General features: G+C 38.0%; 1 pseudogene across 1 annotated transcript in view; it reads right to left on the bottom strand.

Moving 5' to 3' along the window:
• Positions 1-6944: 6944 nt before the first annotated feature.
• The window catches only part of LOC309796245 (AFG1-like ATPase), a 29631-nt pseudogene continuing 11908 nt past the window's right edge, over positions 6945-24667 (bottom strand). Inside the window, exon 3 of the transcript in view lies at positions 6945-8031. The product of the transcript in view is annotated as an AFG1-like ATPase (transcript). The remainder of the gene's footprint in view (positions 8032-24667) is intronic.

The raw sequence follows: 24667 nt of genomic DNA, 5'->3' as shown, positions 1-24667 counted from the left end.
TTGTGAAAAAGTCCCTAATTTCATGCTAATACATTTCCATGTACTATAAAATACAGGTTTCCTATCTTATATACTGTTTTGAAACTTCTTTTATTATTAGTACCAGCATAGTTTCTTCTCAGTATATGTGAAGCTACATTACTCTTTCTAAGATCAATATATCAAACAATTGAATTCCTGGAAGCCATAAGCTACTATTGAGAGCCATTTACCTTTTCGCCTCTTTTTCAGCATTACATGCAATGGCATCTGCTCATTCTGGTACATACATGTTGGTAAACTTGAAGGCTTGCTCTTGTAGCATAGATTTAGCAGTGAAGTTGTGTGGTCAAGTGTCTCCAGTTTGGTCCTAAGGGAGGTCATCTATCCTCCCCCACTACAGGTGCTTTCAGTACAATGACTAGACTATACCAGAACTAAACATTTCTTTACTCATCAAAAAGTGAATTCTGAGAATTCAGAGATAAGACGAAATAGACCTCTAGGGTTTCAGGAAGGTGAAGGCGGACAGAAGTCAGTTGCCCTGGGGTTGACACTCACGGCTGCTGGCTCTGCTGACATCCCAATTCTTTCTCTTTACTTTCTTCAGTCCAAGGGCAAAATTCCAGATGAGACCCTCATCCACTGACCTGGGATCTTGAGAACAAAACTCTGTAAATGAGCCTTTAGATGTCATTTTCATCCTCATCATATTTGTTACCGCTCTTCTCTTAACTGAAGCCATATCCATGACTTAGCTTGCAGTCCAGCTAATCACGAAGCCAAAGTTTACCATGTAGGCCTGCCCGTTGCTCTATATTTTTCCCACGCATGATCCTTGTTTATCTTCATATTAAAGTGTAACATTGCACATTGTATGTTGTGTGTCTTGGATTGCTCTTCCCCTGACCCAACCATGAGTTAGTGGGGCCAGGACCAAAAGGTCCCATCTCCCACATCATCCCTGGCAGTCTCTAGCATTTATATCTGACCTATACAGTGCTTGAAAATTATACAGTAACGACACCATTCCTGGACTACCCTAAAATCCAAGCTTTGCCTCCTGATAAACTTCTCTCCACTACTTCAGGACTCACAAGTTGTGACCGTTCTGATGTTCACTTCTATAAACAAATATAACGTATTTAGCAAGTAAAGTACCATATTTACTCCAATAATTATGGATTTGTTAATCATTTAACAGGTCTAAAACTTTGTTAACATTTTTATTAGGTTCTTAGGTCCTGTACCTAAGACTGTTTTCCCCACAAATCCTGTGTTTTTTTTTTTTTTTTACTTTTTAAAGTTGAAATAATGACTGATTTATCAAAAGTTGCAAAAAAATGTGTAGAGAGGTCATGTATACCCATCACTTACCTCCTCCTAATGATAACACCTTGTATTACTTTAGTACAGTATCGAAACTAAGAAATGGGCATTCGTAGAATCCACTGAGCTTACCACAATTTCGCCATTTTACATGCACTCTTTTGTGTGTTAGAACACTTGTGTATAATACTTATATACATAATTTCATGCACTTTTACCAGCTATGTAGGTGTTCTAAATATCACCACAAACAATATCAAATACTGTTTCATCACCACACGTTTCCCTCATGTTAGCCTTTATAGCCACACCCACGTTCTTCCTGATCCCATATCGCTAAACTCTGTCAAACACTATTATAATTTCCTAAATGTCATAGAAATGGAATCATATAGTACATTACCTTTAGCAATGGATTTCTTTCACTCAGCATAATTCTCCTGAAATCCATCCAAGTTGTAAAGTGTGTCTATCATCTGTTCCTTTTGATTGCTGAATAGGATTCCATGGTGTGAATGTACCACAGTTTGTTTAGCCATTCCCCCGTTGAAAGACATCTGGGCTATTTCCACTTCTTAACTATTGTGAGTAAAACTGTGATGAAATTCAGGATGTAATTCTAGTCAGGCAGAAAAAATGAGTTAGAGTGACGACAAGGAGAGAGGATTTGTTGCCTATCAGATTAGCAGTGGTTCACATTATTTCTAAAGTGTGCAGAAACAGGAATTTTCATATAGTATTGTTAGAAATATAAAATAGTAAGAGTTTGTTCAAATAAAATAGTTTTTTCATTGTTTTGAAAGAACACTTCAGGAACTTATAAAAATGCTTACTAAGATACCTGCATGTATATGAACAAGAATGTTAAGCACATTATAGTTTATAATAGAAAACATGATAAAGGAACTATATTTACATCACTGGTACTGGAAAAGTGAATTCTGGAACATCTATATTATGCAACAACAGGTCAATATAAAACAATAAGTGAAATTTTATTGCCAAGTAACTTAAAATGTTATCACAGAAATTCGTTTACATGGAAATATGGTCACAATAAGTGCCAAGGTGGGTTACAATGATCATAAATGACAGGGATCCAGATTTGCTTATATAGATGTATACCTCTTTATCCAGAGGTCTCAAAGAAACAAAATCTTTCTGTTAAAACATAAAAGTAAAAATGGTCTTTCTGTTGAAATCACATAGAGCTTTACACTCAGCATAGAAAGAGGCTGCACTTTCTGTCTAGATACCTCATTATTCCTGTACCTGGAGTGTGTCCCTTTTCCACCAGACTTCCAGAAAGCTCTCTGGATTTAGGCCTTTCTCTCCCACCTTCTGGCTCAGCGATGTTCATGCTGCAGTTCAGTCCACAGTCACGAGGTGGCACCTTCGTACCTCGATGGTCAAACTTCTCTACAAAGACTTTCATTCAAAGAGCAAAAAAATTCCATCCTCTTCCTCAAAACCCAGCCCATGAACCTATGTATAGAATGCTTCTAGTTTTGTCTGAAGAACCTGTTAGGTGTAAAAGCAGAGGGTAAAAACATACACTCCGGGTCTTGAATACGAAGACGAAATAGCAGGTGGCAGTAGCGTGTTGGCAATGGTCCGCTGTTGAAGGGCTTTGCAGGACTGGTGGGAGGTGGAAGAGAGAATGGGGCTCCAGAGCGGGGTCTTGGCGGCTGTGTCCAGTGTCATGGACAGGGTATGACAGACACGGAGTGGGAAAAGTTCTGGACAGACTCTACGGGCTGGGTGGGGCTGGAGGGTGAACACCCTACTCTCTGGGAGGGACACCTCGTCTGCAGTGTGGACACTTCAACCTACACTTAGGAGGGAAGGAGATACCTCAATGAACTCGATGTTCTTTTCGGGTCAACAGCAGATGGGACTGCTCTCGTAATACATATAAGTTTCACAAACATAATTAGTGTCTTAGTAAACAAAACATCCCAAGATCTTCTTATTCTTGGCGTCATGCGCTCATTTTCTTTGTAAAAGAAAAATGGAGGTGGAAGCCACCTGCTGGCTAGATCCAGGATTGTAGCTTTGAGGCTCCGACCAGGGAGCTTGGCAAAGGAGAGTGAGGACGAAGTTTGGGCTCTGGGTTAATGGTTTTAGCCAGTGTTTTCCGGAATTGTTCACTTGCTGGTGGCAATTTCTCTGTATCTACCATTTTTCTGCCATATCTAAATCTGAGATAGGAATCAAGCTCTGGTCTGATATGAAGAAAAAGATTGTGAACTGGAGTGTACAAGCCATAGGACATATAGAAACACACACACACACATACACACAGTGTCAATTCAATTTTAAAATCTACTTTGTTCTTCTATAAAATTGAATGTAATGAATGTTTATAACGTGAAGAATGTATGTGCACACATATGTGCACTCTCATCTTCATCGTCAAGAGGGGTTTTTGGGTGAGCACCCATGGGGCCACAATATCAGGGGAGTGTAAGAGGCTCACTTCTCAAGCCTTGGAAGCCCATTTTCTCAAAGGGAGGCTGCTCTGTGTCCTCTTCTTAGGGCAAGGGATGTAACTTCATTTGAATCCTGCCACTTATCTGAAGAGGTGCTGTCAGTTCTATGAGCCTCAGCTTTGTTGTCTGTGAAATGGGACTCAGGATCCTTTTGTCACACAACCATCCCAAGGAGAAACTGAGAAAACCTGCCCAAAGTATATGGTACATTGTGGGACTTCAAGGGCTCTTTAAAAGTCAAGACTCAGTAGCAGGGGCTGGCTGAGCCTTAGGGCTAAGGCAGGCATTATGGAAAGGTGTTTCTCATTCTTTCTCCTAATGAGAATATAGATACCTTTATGAAGGAAGCAAATCTCTCTATGGTACGCCTTGAGTTCAAAGTTTTTATGACAGAAGGATCTCTAGTTTCATGCGAGACTCAGAAGCTCCTAAGAGCTGCCCAACATCGTGCCTCTGAGCAGACCCTAACCCAGTTCCCCATGCTGGGAAGACAGGCTTGCCTTTGATTCACCTGGTGAGCTCAGTGAGAGATGGCACCAGGGCAGCAAGTTGCGGTGTTTGTCTAACTGCTGCTCCTGGACTGCTCCGCCTGTTAATATGTTTATGGGAAAATTCTAGACTTGTTTCCAAGTCAACTGTGCAGGGGTCCTCAGATCATGTCACACCAGGATTTCAGTCATGTGCTCCCTTCCTGAGAGGCAAAAATCCATAAATTACTACCATTTCTTTGACTCACAATTATCCATTCTTCCTATCACTCATAGCTCAATATATATTGAGCTCAAAAACCCATACTGTTCATTGGAGGCATCCCATTAACTCTAAAGTGGAAATAAGAGGGAAATATGGGAAATTTCTTTCAAAGGTTAAATCTGAGATGACATGACTCCTGCAATATTAACTTTTATACTTTCAAGGAACTGAAGATGTAAAAGAAAATCCCTCTTTGGACCCCTTTTCCCCATTCAGTCACAGGCCTTCTCTCTCTCTGTGTCTGTCTCTGTTTCTCTGTGTGTGCGTGTCTGTCTGTCTGTCTGTCTCTGTTTCTCTCTCCCTTTCTCCCCCGTCCTTCAAAATCAACATTCCAGAAAGCATTTTCTGCATTCCCGGTTAACATTCTTCACTTCCCACTAACCTCTTATCTCACTGCACTATTGAATCCTGCAGTGAACGTGCTCTCACCAAGGTCACTAGGTCCAGCTATTTGTATAAATAGTTAATACATGAAAATTGCCTTAATGACCTCCTAAATTATACATGCTATGCAGACCTCTTCTGTTACTTAACAACAAATCTTTGACAGTTTCCCAGGCTCTGGAGCGTGAGGTACAAACTCAAGTTGTCCTGTTCTCTAACTGCGTAGTCCTAGGCCAAGTTCTCTCCGTCCCTCAGTTTTTCATCTACAAAATGGGGTTGAGCAACAGTATCTACCTCATAAGGGTGCCTGGAGCATTAAATGAATCAATACAGTAAAATCATTAGGAGTTTAAAAATTTAGCCATATTTATTTTTCGCATATATTTTTATCATTACTATCCCCACAGGCACACACACAAAAATAGGGTACAGAGTGGTGTTTCTTCACAATCAATGACATTTGGGGTATACGGTTAGTGAGTGTCTTTGTTTCCTAGGGCTGCTGTTACTAATTAACAGGAACGTCGTGGCTTAGAACAACAGAAATGCATTATCCCATCGTTTTAGAGACCAGAAATCTGAAATCAAGGTGTCGGCAGGGCCAAGCTTCCTCTGAAGCTTCCAGAGGAGAATTCTTCCTTTCCTCTTCCAGCTTCTGGTGGCTCCTGGCTTCCCTTCGTTTGTGGCAGCATAACTCCTGTCTCTGCCTCTGTCTTCACATGGCCTTCTTCCCTGTGTGTGCGAAATCTGCCTCCTTTCTTTTATAAGGACATTAGTCATTGGGTTTAGGGACCATCCTAAATCCAATCATCTCTTGAGATCTTTAACTTAATTATATCTGCAAAGACCCTATTTCCAACTAAGGTACGGGGGTGTTATGATTTGGAAATACTGGGGGGCACCCAATTCAACCCACTACAGTGAGACAAGTTATAAAATTTAAGTGTAAGATGAGATCTTATGATTTGTATGTAAATATATAAATGTATGCATACATGTGTAAATATATAATACCTGCATAAGAATAATTCTGGAGGAATATAATGCAGATGAAAACATTATAGGGGCTTTTCTTTTCTTTTTTAATAAAATATTTATTAATTTATTTAAAATAACAATGATAAAACCATTATATTCAACCCATAAAATGAACAGAAATAACATTTTTATGAAAATAATTATATTTCTAAAATGAAAATAGTAAGGAGGCTTCCCTGGTGGCGCAGTGGTTGGGAGTCCACCTGCCGATGCAGGGGACATGGGTTCATGCCCCAGTCCTGGAGCATCCCAAATGCCACGGAGTGGCTGGGCCCGTGGGTCATGGCTGCTGAGCCTGCACGTCCGGAGCCTGTGCTCCACAGTGGGAGAGGCCACAGCAGTGAGAGGCCCGTGTACCACAAAAAAAAAAAATGAAAATAGTAAGAAGAGTAGAATTGCTTTATACTTTGGGCAAATCTCTTTAATGTCTGGTGTAATAGGAGATAGTGGAATTCTCATACCTGCTTCTACAGTCAGACTATTGTTATATGTTGCTTTAGTTGAGTCATATAAGAAAATCTAGCCTCAAACAAATATGTAGTTGGAAAAGGGGAAAGTATTTTAACAGCCTCGTTAGATAATTGTGGAACCCGTTTTTTCCTCTTCATTTCCACATAAGCATAAAAACTCAGCAAGAACTTCCTTCCAAAGAGTTCACTATGGAAAGAGGGGGGAAAGAGTAACTTTATAGTGGAGACAAACACTACCTCAGACAAGTGTGATCAAGGTTAACATCAACAGTGTTAAGTCATATTGATCATATGTGCCCTTGATATGATCTGATGAAAATAGCACTTGACCTCTGTGGTCTTCTTCCCAAAGCCTACAATTCCAGTCAAATCATGAGAAAAACATCAGACAAATCCCATTTGAGGGACAGACTACAAAATAACTGACCAGTATTCCTCAAAACTGTCAGGGTCATCAAAAAGAAGGAAAGTCTGAGAAATTGTCACAACTAAGAGGAATCTAAGGAGGCATGATGACTAAAGGTAATGTGGTATCCTGGATGGGATCTCTCTCACATAGCTCTTCAAATGTGCAGTCGGCAACGGTTCCACGGGCTTTATTCAGCCGCAGCTCTCTGCCTTGCACTTTTAGAATCCTTGGTCTAGTTAAATCACTTTGTTTCTGAGCCAGCTCATCAAACAACTTATCCATGACAGCCTCCACATCAGCTTCACTTGTGAGATAGTAGAGTTCTCCTGCATCAGGAAGTTCCCTTTTCCGATAATCTATCCCAGAATCTAGCTGGACCATGTTACAGTATTCCAGAAAGAAATACAGCATTGCCCACATACATGCATTCCATTCTCTCATTGCCTCAGAGACCTTCAGGACAGCTATGAATGGTACAAAGTTAGCTCTTTGGGGTCCATTTTTATAGAGAACATCTGGTGGCCTGTTGGATGTTGCCACAACGATGACCCCATTTTTGAACAGATTTTCAAAAAGCTGTTTCAGAATCATGGCATCAGCAATGTCAGTGACCTGAAATTCATCAAAACATAAGAGACATGCTTCTTCACTGATTTCTTCAGTTATAGGAGCTATTGGATCGTATGATTTAGCCATGAGTCCTGGTTTCCTTTTTGGCAAACTCTGTTTAAGGCAGTGTATTCTTTTGTGAACATCTAGCATGAAACCATGAAAATGAACCCGTTTTTTCCTCTTCATTTCCACATAAGCATAAAACACGTCCATCACCATTGTTTTCCCTGTACCTTAGGGAAAAAAAATGTCTTCTGCCTCTATACTGTATCCTTTAAGGTCCTCATGTAATTCCTGCAAACACTGTACAACTCTTCTTTGATGTCCATCGTCCTTTAGCTCACGAGCTTTGATCAGAAAGTCATAGAGGTCCAGTGGTCCATGGCAAACAGCTAAAGCTTTTGAATAAACCTCTGTAGCAGCAGTTGGAGACACACTCTCGGGGGTCTGAACTGTATAGGCTTTACAAAAGGGGTTTCCAGGGGCGGTGACCGAAGCGGCGAGAGCTGCACCCAACACATCTTCCTCTCAGTCGGCTCGGTGCTAAGCGCCTAGAAGGGCTTTTCTTCAGATGGTGGGCTTTGAGGTATTATTATTTTATTTCCCTTTGTATGTTATCTATTTTTAACTGTAACAAATTCCTATTGCCCTTGCAATTATACAAAATATTAAAAAGCCTGGAGAAACATAAACATTTTCTGCTCCAAGCACAGGAAAGTTTTCCACTTTAGTAGGGGAACATCCCTGAGGCACAGGAAGGGAGACAGAATGTTGGAGGAGCCCCTTCCACAATATAACAGGACACAGGTCTCCAAATTCCAAACCACACTGATTAAGATCTGTTGTTTAAACTTTTGCCCAGCTAACTGAGAAAAAAACATAGGACGTTAGTTTTATTTCGCTGTGCCCTGATGAACAGTAAGGTTGAGGGTCTTATCAGATGAGAAGCACTAGTGTACACTAGTTAGATGTGGGGCTCAGCTGCCACCCAGAATTGGTTCATATCTTAATCTTGTGACAGGCTAGCACTGCCATCACTGTGCCTCAGTTCCCCGATGGTTACAGTTCAGAAACAATAGCTTCTCCTCACAGGACGTGGTGGGAATTAAATGACCAAATATAGGTTTAGCATTTACAACACTGTAGGGCCAGAGGAAGTCAGTAATAATATTAACCATTCTTATTATTATCATACCTAAATTGACCATTAGTGCTTAAGGCCATTTTATTATTATGTGGGCTTATACTGATTGGCTTGACTTGACCTCCATAATATGATGTTTGTCGAAAAAAAGCTGTTTACAAAACCGTATGTAGGGTATCATCTCATTGTTCATCTTAAAAATGCAGGTTATATTTGCATAACAAAATTTCTGAAAACAAATATACACTCACCTCTTAAGAGTACTTATCATTGAATAGTAGACACCAAGGTTTTCTAATGATTTTTGCTCTTTTTGTCTCTTCTTGAGATCCCCAAAATAACATGGGGTTATAGATAGTTTAAGAGAAAGGGACATTTGACTAAATGGGATCACAGATCATTATGGAACAATACTTAATTATCTATTTAACCAAAGTGACAATAAAAGAATTTAAAAGCAAATACAGCAGATTACATAGTTGTGAGCAAAACTTAGCTATTTTATTACTGAGAAGACAGTTTTCTTATGTAATTAAAGACATGATAAACACAACATGAAGCACAGGAAATTATTTTGGAAAGAGAAAAACGATCACCTTTCTAGGCAGATTATTTAAAAGGTACAGAGAAACCTTTCCCAATCTCTTATCAAGAGCAGACCTACAGTCAAAGAAACCCTGTCTTCATAGCAGATGAAAGAAAATTAAGTTTTATTTTAACATAAATATACTATTGATATTAAAGCTTATTATTTAAACATTTATGGAAGATTGGCTCAAGATGGGGGAGTAGAAGGATGTGTGCTCACCCCTTCTTGCCAGAGCACCAGAATCACAACTATCTTCTGAATAACCATTGAGAGGAAGACGCTGGAACCCACAAATAAAGATACCCCACATCCAAAGACAAAGGAGAACCCACAATGAGATGGTAGGAGGGGCACAATCATGATAAAACCAAATCCCATAATTGCTGGGTGGGCGACTCACAAACTGGAGAACCATTATATGACAGAAGTTCTCCCACTGGAGTGAAGGTTCTGAGCCACGTGTCAGGCTTCCAAACCTGGGGGGCCTCGGCAACAGGAGGATGAAACCCCAGAGAACCGGACTTTGAAGGCCAGCAGGATGTGATCACAGGACTTCTACAGGACTGGGGGAAACAAGAGACTCCACTCTTGGAGGGCACATACGATGTCTTATGCACACCAGGACCCAGGGGAAAGGAGCAGTGACCCCACAGGAGACTGAACCAAACCTACCTGCTAGTGTTGGAGGGTCTCCTGCATAGGTGGGGGGTGGCTTTGGCTCACCATGGGGACAAGGACACTGGCAGCACCAGTTCTGGGAAGTACTCTTTGGTGTGAACCCTGCCAGAGGCCCGCATCAGCCCCACCAAACAGCTTGCTGGCTCCAGTGCGCAGTCGCCTCAGGCCAAACACCAACATGGAGGGAACACACCCCTCCCATCAGCAGACAAGTCGATTAAAGTCTTACTGAGCATGCCCTGCCTACCCACCACCAGTTCCACTCATCAGGAAGCTTGCACAAGCCTCTTAGATAGCCTCATCCACCAGAGGGCAGACAGAAGAAGCAAGAAGTAATACAATCCTGCAGAATGAAAACCACAACCACAGAAAGTTAGACAAAATGAAAAGGTGAGGAATATGTCCCAGATGAAGGAACAAGATAAAACCGCAGAAAAAGAACTAAATGAAGTGGAGATAGGAAACCTTCCAGAAAAAGAATTCAGAATAATGAAAGTGAAGGTGATCCAGGATCTTGGAAAAAGAATGGAGGCAAGGATGGAGAAGATGCAAGAAATGTTTGAAAAAGACCTAGAACAACTAAAGAACAAACAGAGATGAACAGTACAATAACTGAAATTAAAAATACACTAGAAGGAATTAATAACAGAATAACTGAGGCAGAAGAACGGATAAGTAACCTGGAAGACAGAATGGTGGAAATCACTGCCATGGAATAGAATAAAGAAAAAAGAAATGAGGACAGCCTAAGAGACCTCTGGGACAACGTTAAACACACCAACATGCGCATTACAGGGGTCACAGAAGGAGGAGAGAGAAAGGACCCAAGAAAATATTAGAAGAGATAATAGCTGAAAAATTCCCTAACATGTGAAAGGAAACAGTCAACCAAGTCCAGGAAGTGAAGAGTTCCAGGCAGGAAAACCCCAAGGAGGAACATGCCAAGACACATAGTGATCAAACTGACAAAAATTAAAGACAAAGAAACAATACTAAAAGCAACAAGGGAAAAATGACAAATAACATACAAGGGAATGCCCATAAGGTTATCAGCTGATTTCTCAGCAGAAACTCTGCAAGCCAGAAGGGAATGGCACAATATGTTTAAAGCGATGAAAGGGAAGAACCTACAGCCAAGATACTCTACCCAGCAAGGCTCTAATTCAGATTTACTGGAGAAACCACAAGCTTTACAAACAAGCAAAAGCAAAGAGAATTCAGCACCACCAGACCAGCTTTGCAACAAATGCTAAAGGAACTCCTCTATATGGGAAAGAGACTAGCAACTTAAAACAACCCTGTACATATATAGACAGCTATATCAAAACCTCATGCAAACAGCAAACGCAAAAACTACAATAGATACACAAACAAAAAAGAAAAAGTAACCCAAACACAACACTAAAGATGGTCATCAAATCACAAGAGAAGAGAGCAAAAGAGGAAGGGAAGAAAAAAGACCTACAAAAACAAACCCAAAACAATTAAGAAAATGGCAATAGGAACACACATATCAATAATTATCTTAAATGTAAATGGATTAAATGCACCAACCAAAAGACACAGACTGGTTTAACGGATACAAAAACAAGACCCATATGTATGCTGTCTACAAGAGACCCACCTCAGACCTAGGGACGCATACAGACTGAAAGTGACAGGATGGAAGAAGATATGCCATGCAAAATGAAATCAAAAGAAAGCTGGAGTGGCAATACTCATATCAGAAAAAAGTAGACTTTAAAATAAAGACTGTTATAAGAGACAAAGAAGGCCACTACATAATGATCAAGAGATCAATCCAAGAAGAAAATATAACAATTGTAAATATATATGCATCCAACATAGGAGCACCTCAATATTTAAGGGGAATATTAACAGCAATAAAGGGAGAAATCAACAGTAACACAATAAAAGTGGGAGACTTTAATACCCCACTTTCATCAATGGACAGATCATCCAGACAGAAAATCAATAAGGAAATACAGGTCTTAAATGACACATTAGACCAGATGGACTTAATTGATATTTATAGAGCATTTCATCCCAAAGCAGCAGAATACACATTCTTCTCAAGGGCATGTGGAACATTCTCCAGGACTGATGACATGCTGGGCCACAAAGCAAGCACTGGTATATTTAAGAAAATTGAAAATATATCAAGCATATTTTCCAGCCACAGTGCTATGAGATTAGAAATAAAGTACAAGAAAAAAACTATAGAAAACACAACACGTGGAGGCTAAACAATATGCTACTAAACAAGCAATGGTTCACTGAAGAAATCAAAGAGAAAATAAAAAAATACCTAGAGACAAATGAAAATGAAAACACAATGGTCCAAAACCTATGGGATTCAGCAAAGGCTGTTCTAAGAGGAAAGTTTATAGCAATACAATCTTACCTCAGGAAACAAGAAAAATCTCAGAAAACAACCTAACCTTACACCTAAAGCAACTAGAGAAAGAAGAACAAACAAAACCTAAAGTTAGTAGAAGGAAAGAAATCATAAATATCAGATCAGAAATAAATGAAATAGAGACAAAGAAGACAACAGCAAAGGTCAATGAAACTAAAAGCTGGTTCTTTGAAAAGATTAAAAAATTGATAAACCTTTAGCCAGACTCATCAAGAAAAAAAGGGAGAGGACTCAAATCAATAAAATTAGAAATGAAAAAGGAGAAGTTACAACTGACACCACAGAAATATGAAGGATCATGAGAGATTACTATAAGCAACTCTATGCCAATAAAATGGACAACCTGGAAGAAATGCACAAATTCTTAGTAAGGTACAGTCTCCCAAGACTAAACCAGGAACAAATAGAAAATATGAACAGACCAATCACAAGCACTGAAATTGAGACTGTGATAAAAAATCTTCCAACAAACAAAAGCCCAGGACCACATGGCTTCACAGGCGAATTCTATCAAACATTTAGAGAAGAGCTAACACCTATCCTTCTCAAACTGTTCCAGAAAATTGCAGAGGAAGGAACACTGCCAAACTCATTCAAATGAGGTCACCATAACCCTGATACCAAAACCAGACAGAGATACCATAAAAAAGAAAATTACTGGCCAATATCACTGATGAACATAGATGCAAAAATCCTCAACACAATACTAGCAATTCGAATCCAACAATACATTAAAAGGTTCATACACCATGATCAAGTGGGATTTATCACAGGGATGCATGAATTTTTCAATATCAACAAATCAATCAATGTGATACACCACATCGACAAATTGAAGAATAAAAACCACATGGTCATTTAAATAGATGCAGAAAAAGCTTTTGACAAAATTCAGCACCCATTTATGATAAAAACTCTCCAGAAAGTTGGCACAGAGGGAACATAGCTCAACACAATAAAGGCCTTATATAACAAACCTACAGTTAACATCATACTCGATAGTGAAAAGCTGAAAGCATTTCCACTGTGATCGGGAACAAGACAAGGATGTCCACTCTCACAACTTTTATTCAACACAGTTTTTGGAAGTCCTAGCTATGGCAATCAGAGAAGAAAAAGAAATAAAAGGAATCCAAATTGGAAAAGAAGAAGTAAAACTGTCACAGTTTGCAGATGATACTATATAGAGAAAATCCTAAAGATGCTACCAGAAAACTACTAGAGCTCATCAATGAATCTGGTAAAGTTGCAGGCTACAAAATGAATACACAGAAAACTGTGGCATTTCTATACACTAACAATGAAAGATCAGAAAGTGAAATTCAAGAAACAGTCCCATTTACCATCATATCAAAAAGAATAAAATACCTAGGAATAAACCTACCTGAGGAGACAAAAGACCTGTACTCCAAAAACTATAAAATGCTGATGGAAAAATCGAAGAAGAGACAAACAGATGGAAGGATACACCATGTTCCTGGATTTGAAGAATCAATAGTGTCAAAATGACTACACTACCCAAGGCAATCTACGGATTCAACGCAATCCCTATCAAATTACCAATGGCATTTTTTCACAGAACTAGAATAAAAAATCTTAAAATTTGTATGGAGACACAAAAGACCCTGAATAGCCAAAGCAATCTTGAGAAAGAAAAATGGAGCTGGAGGAATCAGGCTCCCTGACTTCAGACTATACTACAGAGTTATAGTCATCAAAACAGTATGGTACTGGCACGAAAATAGAAATATAGATCAATGGAACAGGATAGAAAGCCCAGAAATAAACCCATGCACCTATGGTCAATTAATCTATGACAACGGAGGCAAGACTATATGATGTTGGAAAGACAGCCTCTTCAGCAAATGTTGCTGGGAAAACTGAACAGCTACATGTAAAAAAAAATAAAATTATATCATTCTTTATCACCATACACAAAAGTGAGGTCAAAATGGATTAAAGACTTAAATATGAGACTGGACACTATAAAACTCCTAGAGGAAAACATAGGCAGAACACTGATATAAATTGCAGCAATCTTTTTCAATCCGTCTCCCAGAGTAATGGAAATAAAAAGAAAAATAAACAAATGGGACCTAATTAAACTCAAAGGCTTTTGCACAGCAAAGGAAACCATAAATAAAAGGAAAAGACAACCCACAGATTGGGAGAAAATGTTTGCAAATGATGTGATTGACAAGGGATTAGTCTCCAAAATATACAAATAGCTCATGCGGCTTAATATCATCAAAACAAACAACCCAATCAAAAATGGGCAGAACACCTAAATAGACATTTCTTCAAAGAAGACATACAGATTGCCAACAAACACATGAAAAGATGTTCAACATTGCTAATTATTAGAGAAATGCAAATCAAAGCTACGATGAGATATCACCTCACACCAGTCAGAAGGGCCATCACCAAAAAGTCTACAAACAATAAATGCTGGAGAGGGTGTGGAGACAAGGGAACCCTCCTACACTGTTGGTGGGAATGTAAATTGGTACAGCCACTATGGAGAACAGTATGGAGGGTCCTTAAAAACTAAAAATAGAGCTACCATATGATCTTTCAATCCTACCCCTGGGTATTCATCTAGAGAAAAACATGGTCCAAAAGGATGCATGCACCCCAATATTCATTGCAGCACTGTTTACAATAGCCAAGACATGGAAGCAACCTAAATGTCCATCGACACAGGAATGGATAGAGAAGTTGTGGTACATATATACAATGGAATATTACTCAGCCGTAAAAAAAGAATGAAATAATGCCATTTGCAGCAATGTGGATGGACCTAGAGACTGTCATACCGAGTGAAGTAAGTCAGACAGGAAAGAGAAATATTGCATGATATCGCTTATATGGGGAATCTAAAAAGAAATGATACAAACGAACTTATTTCCAAAACAGAAACAGGTTCAAAGACTTAGAGAACAGACTTACAGTTACCAGGAGGGAAGGGTGGAGGGAAGGGATAGTTAGGGAGTTTGGGATTGACATGTACACACTGCTTTATCTAAAATGGATCACCAACAAGGGTGTACTGTATAGCACAGGGAACTCTGCTCAATGTTATGTGGCAGCCTGGATGGGAGGGGAGTTTCGGGGAGAATGGATACATGCATATGTATGGCCGAGTCGCTTTGCTGTGCACCTGAAACTATCACAACATTTTTAATGAGTTACACACCAATATAAAATAAAAAGTTAAAAAAATACATCCAAAAAATAAAGTAAAAAATTAAACCTTTATAATAAATTCATTCAATTTTAGCCAGCTTGACCATACAAAGTAAATTTCTCTTCCTCTCTCCTCTACTTTCTATATCCATTTAGTGTGTCCTGTATTCTCCTCTTTCTCATTCTGAAACAAGTCATTCTACTGTAGGACAAAATGACCTTTTCCTTTACCAAAAATGCATCTCCATACCTCACACCTTTTCTTATCCCCAAACATCCTACTTTTCTTACATACAGAGATCAAAGAATTTCCCATAGTAATTTTAGCAGTTTTAATTATATGTATTAATTAGAATTCTTAATGCTTACAAACCATAAACTATAGTGAAAACTAGGAAGTAAGCAATTGTGAACTCTCTGTTCCATACCAACAGTTTGTAGATTGGCAAATTTATGAATACACCTGATAATTTTTAAAAGCATGTGCTTCCTCATAGTACAAACTTTCAATGTGGCACAAGCCATTTTTGCTAACAAGACCAAATATCTTTTGTTCCTTTTTAATAAGGGGACAAAAGTAGGTAAACCTAGATGTATGTGTAGCAATTAATGTTTCAGTGTATTATTTTGAAATGATCTAGATATTACAAGAATATCTATAATTTAACTCAGCTAAATTATAAGGTTGGAAATTACTAAAAGTTAGTAATTTGGGAAACTATTTTTAAGGAGACATTATAAAACATAATTACTCCACAACTACAGAGCCCACGCACTCTGGAGCCCATGCACCACAACTAGAGAGTCTGCGCACCCCAACTACTGAGCCCACATGCTCTGGGGTCAACACACCACAACTAGAGAGAAGCTCACATGCTGCAATGAACAGCCTGTGCGCCACAATGAAAGATCCCATGAACCACAACTGAGACCCGACACAGCCAAAAATAAATTAAATATTTTTAAAAAAATAATTACTGTTTGAAAGTTCTTTTATACACTTTTATCTTATGTACATTTACTTAATTCACTTGCTCTTAACAATTATGTTGAGATCACTCATGAAATTTTAACAAGACATTAAGCAGCTAGCCATAATCTTGTTATTTTTCTTGCTGGCAAATATTGTAAGACATAACATGAACTTATGACTAGTACATCTAGGTAGAACAAAAGTTTTATCTGCATTATATTTAATGTTGAAAACTCTGAAGACATGTCTGTCTTAATTAATCCAACAAACAAACTAGTTTTTATTTACTTTAGATTATCTCACATCATGTGAACTTGAAAAACATTTGTGTTACTTTCTATTTTATTTCTTAGAGTTTAGCGATACTTAATTTATATAAGCACTTCTTTTTCTCTCTTTTTTTTTTTTTTTTTTGCGGTACGTGGGCCTCTCACTGTTGTGGCCTCTCCTGTTGCAGAGCACAGGCTCCGGATGTGCAGGCTCAGCGGCCATGGCTCACGGGCCTAGCCGCTACGCGGCATGTGGGATCTTCCCAGACCCGGGCACGAACCCATATCCCCTGCATCGGCAGGCGGACTCTCAACCACTGAGCCACCAGGGAAGCCCTATTTTTCTTTAAGCCAATCAAATAGAGATCTTTTACAAATCTTTTACCATTTGGAGGTAGAGAAGTATCACACATCTCTAACATACACATAGACATACAGACAAATAAAGATATAGCTTGCATTTTAAAATTTAGCAATGATGTAGGTACAATAGTTTAAAACTCACTAATTTATAATAGAACACTTGGATTCAAATTGTTTCTGGCAGATGGAAAAGTTAAGGTTATCTGCTCAGATGGCTAAAGCTTTTTGCCACTATTTGTAGAGAAGACTTTTAAGATTTTTTCATTTGTCTAGTTTCCAAGTAGCTCCTTTTTTATTTCTTTAACTTCTGACAAGAATCACCTCCTTGAAGTTTGCATTTAAAAGAGATGCTCTCAGGTCCTAGAGAAGACAGAGTTGAAAGTCTACATCTCAAAGGCACTGAGAAAAGATGTAAATTTTCTCTAAGAATGAGTTTTGGTGCATATTTGCCTATTATCAAAGGCCTAGGATAATTATTGTTTAAATTTTCCTTCTTTTTCTTTGTCATTTGTTTCTATGTATTTTTAAAATTTCCTCTTTGATTTCTTCAGTGATCTCTTATTTAGTAGCATATTGTTTAGCCTCCATGTGTTTGTGTTTTTTATATATATTTTTCCTGTAATTGATTTCTATTCTCATAGCATTGTGGTCAGAAAAGATGCTTGACATGATTTCAATTTTCTTAAATTTTCCGAGGCTTGTTCTGTGACCCAAGATGTGATCTATCCTGGAGAATGTTCCATGTGCACTTGAGAAGAAAATGTATTCTGCTGCTTGTGGGTGGAATGTCCTATAAATATCAATTAAATTTATCTGGTCTACTGTGTCATTGAAAGCTTGTGTTTCCTTATTGATTTTCTGTCTGGATGATCTGTCCATTGGTGTAAGTGGGGTGTTAAAGTCCCCACTACTATTGTATTATGGTCGAATTCTTCTTTTATAGCTGTTAGCATTTGCCTTATGTATCAAGGTGCTCCTATGTTGGGTGCATAAATATTTACAATTGTTATGTCTTCTTCTTGGATCGATCCCTTGATTACATAGTGTCCTTCCTTATCTCTTGTAACAGTCTTTATTTTAAAGTCTATTTTATCTGATATGAGTATTGCTACTCCAGCATTATTTTGATTTCCATTTGCATGGTATATATTTTTTCCATCCCTTCACCTTCAGTCTGCATGTGTCCCTAGGTCTGAAGTGGGTCTCTTGTAGACAACATGTATATGAGTCTCATTTTTTTTTTTTTTGGCGGTACGTGGGCCTCTCACTGTTGTGGCCTCTCCCGTTGTGGAGCACAGGCTCCGGACGTGCAGGCTCAGCGGCTATGGCTCACTGGTGTAGCCCCTCCATGGCATGTGGGATCTTCCCGGACCGGGGCACGAACCCATGTCCCCCGCATTGGCAGGCGGACTCTCAACCACTGCGCCACCAGGGAAGCCCACGAGTCTTGTTTTCATATCCATTCAGCCAGTCTGTCTTTTGGTTGGAGCATTTAATCCATTTACATTCAAAGTAATTATCGATATGCCCCCTAAGAGTAGGCAACAGTCAGTAGGACACTAGCTGCAAATGGGGTGCAACCCACATTTCTGGCTGACTATATTCTTGGGGCCTACATCCTGACGTTCGAGCCACCTGCACACACAAGAAATGACAACCTATGTGCCATGGGCAGGCAGAAAGCCAAGCCAAGTTCTCAGAACATACAAGACAAACAGGAAAGTGATAGCTGTCCCTGGGAGGAAAAGGATCAATAGCCAATGGGTACCTAAAACCAAATTCACCAGTCACAATTCAAAGAATTAAAACTTACAAATGTTTTTCTTCTGCCAATTGGAATTTGGAAATGAAGAGACACTGTAAGATTTTAACCTTCCCCTCTTGACTGGACACTACAGACAGAGATCCAGGAGAGCTGACTTTGGTAAGAATTCTTACCCTTAGCCAGCTTCTGCCAGTTTTTCAGGATCCCATCTGTAGACTCCAGAGCAAGTGAGGTGCCCCAGTGGAGCCCTTCATGATTGCCAAAATGGTAGGAGAGTAAAAATAATTTTCCCTTTACCCTTCAGAGTTCTTGGCTGAGACCCCCTGTAATAAAAGACATTAACAAGAGAAAAACAAATGTTTGTTAATATATATACGTCATGTACACATGGGAGGTACCCAGGGAAACTGAATAACTCCTTGAGATGGCCCATGCCACCACCTTAAAAACAATCTTCAGCCAAAGGCAACGAAAGATGTTGGGGGTGGGAGGAGAGGCCAGTTATTCGAGGTTACCAAGAAAAGCAAGGTTAACAAGGGTAAGTTTTGTTATGCCGATTAAAGTTGGTGCCTTCTCCATTGACAAGAGTTTCATGTGATTTCAAGTCCTCCTTCAGAGGGAAGAACAGAGAGGGAGACACTTACTAGTGGAGATTTCTGTTATAAATGTAAATGTTCCTTACAAAAGGGTAACTTCTACTCTGTTTTTAGAGATTTTCTTGTGTCTGCTGTTTCTTAAAATAATCAGCTCAAAATATTCCTTACACCACAGAAGCATATCTTGGGTGGCATGTTCTGCTACCCTTCACAGCAATGGATAGTAGAAATATAAATGGAGTATTCATGTAAAGAACAATATATATACCAAGTAACATTTGAAGACACATTAGCTAACAAACTACATGAAAACATGAAGAGCTGTTATTTTCAATGAAAAAAAGGCAAGTTGCAGAATATGAATAATGGGATTCTATACTGAAAAAGAAAACATGTATGAATAAATATTTTTGTGTATCTCTGATTATGATAATGTTTCACCTACAGACAAACACATCTGGAGAAAATGCACCAATCTATTGAGAGTGGACACCTTTGGGTCAGAGGACAGGTATCAAGCAGAAGGGAGAGTCAGGGTAATTTCATATTATAAATATACATTTCTATATGGTAAACAGGAACATTTATTAAGAGAAAAATTTGAAAATAGAAAATACTTTTTACAGATAAATAAGTTACTTGAGATTTTAGTGTTGTGGAAATATATTCAAAGGATACCCATTTAAAATGGAGGGAAGAAGCTGAGCACAATTTTTGATAATGCATTTGTATGTGTAAGTGTGTCTCAGTTTGGGTTTATGTGGCTGAAACTTGATAGTTAATCTGTGTGCTTCTGTGCCTCAAGTTCTATCACCCTAAATATTCATGGGCTCTGGAGCCATGCTATTTGGGTTCAAATCCATGATGTGTCACTTTCTAAGTATGCTAACTTAGGCAAAGTACTTAACCTCCCAGTTCTTTACTATCTTCATCTGTAAAATAAGGATGGAAAAAAGTCACACTGTAATTCTGAGAATAAATGTTACTTGACCCAAAACAAATGTTGGCGAATTTTAATACTTTCATGTTTTTATGGGCCATTAGTATTCTTGTAAGCACTGAAATTATGGTGCAAATGGATGTTTATTGACACTGAATTACATTTAATTTGTGTTGCTGGTGAAGAAAGGCAGGGTATAACACTATAAGAAAGATGAAATTTTATTTTTAGACAGAAGTATGACTATACTTGCAGAGGAAAAGGAACAGGATGGTAAATATCTGGGTAAATATAATAGACTATTCTTCTTCTCTTGAGTTCTGTTAAAAGATAAACTGAGTCATATTAACATTTTTACAAATTTAAATGAACAAAGATTGATTCTAATTGAGCACCAAATGGGAAGTGAATAGGAGTGCTCCACTGACAGGAGCCAGGAGAATGACTTACTTAGGGAAGGTATGGAAGCAAAGAAAAGAAATTATTTGGCTGGCAACAGCTTAAAGCTCACTTGGCTGTTTGTGATTGGTTGTCCTTAGTTTTTGATTTTGTAACCTTGAGGCATTTACAGGCTCAGATTTTGGTTTGCTTACATAGGCCATCATGGCATTAGGGCCACCTCTAATGGCCCCCTTGTTTAATTACTTTAACAATTCCACCTTTTGGTATTAGTGTCACTCTCAGTCACCATCAAAATTGTTCCTGTCTCACCATGAAAACTTGTAGATTATGATATCAGGTCCATAGAAGAATTACTTTTGCTATTTATCTCATTGTTCATCTTGTTCCTGTTTCTTCAAGCACAGTGAGACCATCTGATGGCTGTGAACATGCATTTAAGACCTTTGAGAGAACACAGAGCACCAGGGAGACTACAATGATGACTATCAGGAGGATAATACCAAGAGAGTAATGTCTACTCTTTAGCTAGGGCCCCCATGAACCAAACCAGTTGGCATCAAATAAATCAAAGAATGTACCTGGAAAGGCATCAACTTGTTTTAGCTAAGTGTCTTGTTTGTTAATTCCTCGTATTGGCTACAATACCAGAGGTGTTTATCCACGTACCACAATAGGTATTTGTTATGGCACAGACTGCTCCTTGTTCAGCCAGGAAGTAATCTAAAGGAAATCTCTTATCTAAAGCCATCTTAGCAAGAAAAGTCTAGGGACTCTGTTGTATAACTATGGCCTTTTTTTGTATTCAGCAGTAGTTGCCAGAGTTAAGAGGCATTGTCTTCCCATGCATTAACAGAGAGAAAAAGAAAGTACCAAAAAGGCAAAAGAATTAAAAGTTTCATATTGGAGATGAGGATCTTGATCTGTGATATTGGGAGAGCTGTCCATCTCCAGATGCCTCAAGATGCTGAGGAACATCCCTAGTCAATTTTAAGTTTAGATCTCCAGCCCTTATGCAGTTTCAAGAGTCTGGAAGTGATTCCTGAAACTTGACTCTTGAATCTTGGGTCAAGATTCAAGTGCCTGCAGTTTGGCTGCTATCTGGATAGTGAGAGGGACATGGTATGGTCCCCTTCAAGAAGGCTGAAAGGAAGTCTTTGTTCTTATTGACTCAGGTCAGAAGGGTGGGAGAAAATGGGAGGTGTTAGTTTGGAGAGTTGTAGCCAGTATCTGAGGAAACTGGAAGAATTCAGGATCCAGTCCAATTTACAGGTAGATAACAAAACCTCAAAGATAATGAACATGAATAGAACCTGATATCCACAAGGATGTCTTATACTTTTTTACTAAACATCTTCTTCTCTCTACAACCACTCTCTCACTTCTATTAAAGATAATCACAGTAAGACCAATTTGTTTGCAAAATAGGTCTAGTTTCATTAAACTCGGCCTGATGTTTACATAACTGTAGCAAGAGTAGTGACTGACCACAGAGGCTATTTTAAATTTTTCTTTGCTGGAACTTTTCATAAGGAATCTCAATTGGACATTTAAAAGCCTCTTGAGGCTAAGAAGCCAAGCCTAAGACTTGCCATCAAACTTTGCCTATAATACCTATAGATCTGGGTTAATTCCTTTCTTCTTGAAGTCTCCTCAATTTCTTGAGGTTTCCAGGCCTGCAGGAAGAGACCTTCCTTACTTACCTAGGAAAGCTTCTGGGAACCCACCAAGCAAGGTAACAGGCTGGTTTTCCAAGAGGCTTTACTGGCTCCATAAAGTCAGCCTCAGTTCCTTAAAGTTGTGTGGTCTATATTCTATGCATATTCTGAATTATGATATTCTGTCAAAGCCATAATATAAACAATGTTTCAAATTGTATCCTAAAAACAGACTCTTGCTGAATTTATACAAATAACTAAATTGCCATGAAAATAAGAACACTCAACAAATTTCCCAATTCTGGAGGGATCAGATACGGAGAAAAATGAAATGTTTCAATTCTGTTTACAAAGGTATACTTTAGCAAATTGCTATACATCATAGGCAGCTTAAAAGAAAAAGGTTTCTTTAAAACTATAAATAAAAACATTAAAGAAGCAGCAGTGTTTCACATAAAAAGTCATAAAAATTATAATCATCCCCATCAGTTCATTCAACCCATGTTATTAATTCTTGTTCTGCTTGAATCTAGTTTTTCCATTAGAGCTCTGGAAATTCTTACCCAGTCAGTAGTACATTCTTAAAGTTTACAGAAACCTGTATTCTATAGTACTTTTCAGAGTTTTTTCCATGAATCTCTCTGAAGATGAATCACTTTTGCAAAAGCATCAGAGTAAAACAACAACTGTCTGTAAATGACAAAAAAAGTTTTAAATGCCCATGATTAAATATCTGATGAGAGTTTATTATAATGAAATTGACTATGAAATTTGGTTATTTATGTGACATAAAACATGTCAAGATAGTAACCAGAGTTATGACTGATAACATTATACCAGGACATATTAGATTTCTAGGACTTTCATACAATTTCTAGAACACATATTAAAAACATATATCCATACAAATATAACCTAAGAAGGTTTAGTATCACTCACTTGACAATGCTTCCCATGTATTTCACCATATCCAAGAAATCTAATTATTTTAACATCTTACCAGGTGAGAGACAAAACCTTTGAGATTTTCCAGAAGCCCTCTGGGAAATCTCAAATATAATTTAAGGTTAAAAAGATTCTATTCATAATTTGGTTTTGGGAAGTTGTCAAAAATGTCAAAAGGTTTGAGCATTTGATTAAATAGGATCATAGATCATTATGAAATAATTAATTATTTATTTAACCAAAGGGACAATAGAAGATTTTAAAGGCAAATACAGAAGGTGACATAGTTGTGAAGAAAACTTAACACTTTTAATATTGAGAAGACTCAGTTTTCCCAAGTAACCAAAGACCTGATAAAGACAACAAGAAGCACAGGAAATCATTTTGGTATGACATAAAATCTTTGTTGACCAGGCAGACTACCAAAAGGTAAAGAAAAACCTTTCCCAACAGCTTATCAAGATAAGAACAATAGTCCAAGAAATTGTTTTTTTTTTTTAACAGAGAGAAAACCAAATTCTGATTTTACACCAAGGTAATGTTGATATTAAGACTCATTCTTTAAAAACAAAAATAAATTCATTCCAATTTAACAAGCTTGACCACACATACAATTCTGTTCTCAAGATTCCTTTTCCACAAACATTCTATACATTCAGGTTTTGTCCTGTATTTTCTCTTCTCTTTCATTCTGGAACAACCAGCCAGTCTACTTTAGGACAAAATTCTTTCCTTTTCCCTCAGGAAAAAAAACCATGTCCTTCACACCTTTCCTTATTCAAAAAACACATTCTAATATCCTTACCCACTTTCCATACATACACAGTTGTTTTCTTTTGCCCTTATTACTTTGAAAGTTTTAATTACATACACTGATAAGAATTCTTAACCCTTAGAATTCTTAATTTCTAGTAAAAACCAAGAAGTAATCGTGGACTGCCTGTTACATTACCATTCTGTGGATTAGCAAATTTATAGATACATTTCATAATTTCTAGAAGTATATTCTTCCTCATAGTAAATTTTTTTAATTTGCCATAAAATATGTTGACTAATTGACCCAAATATCTTTAGTTCCTCTGTAATAAAAAGTAGATAAGCCTATGTTCAGTAACCAATGTTTCAGTATATTATCTTATATGGAAATTATGTAGATATTCAATGAATATTCATCATTTAACTTAATTTAGTTACTTTAAGGTTTCAAGTTACCAAAAAGATTTTGGAGACTATTTTTAAGTAGATATACCATAAAGCATAGTTATTATTGAAATGTT

Source organism: Mesoplodon mirus (genome assembly GCF_964341445.2).
Source record: "Mesoplodon mirus genome assembly, chromosome: X".
Classification (NCBI taxonomy): domain Eukaryota; kingdom Metazoa; phylum Chordata; class Mammalia; order Artiodactyla; family Ziphiidae; genus Mesoplodon; species Mesoplodon mirus.
This window is presented reverse-complemented; position numbering and strand designations above follow the sequence as displayed.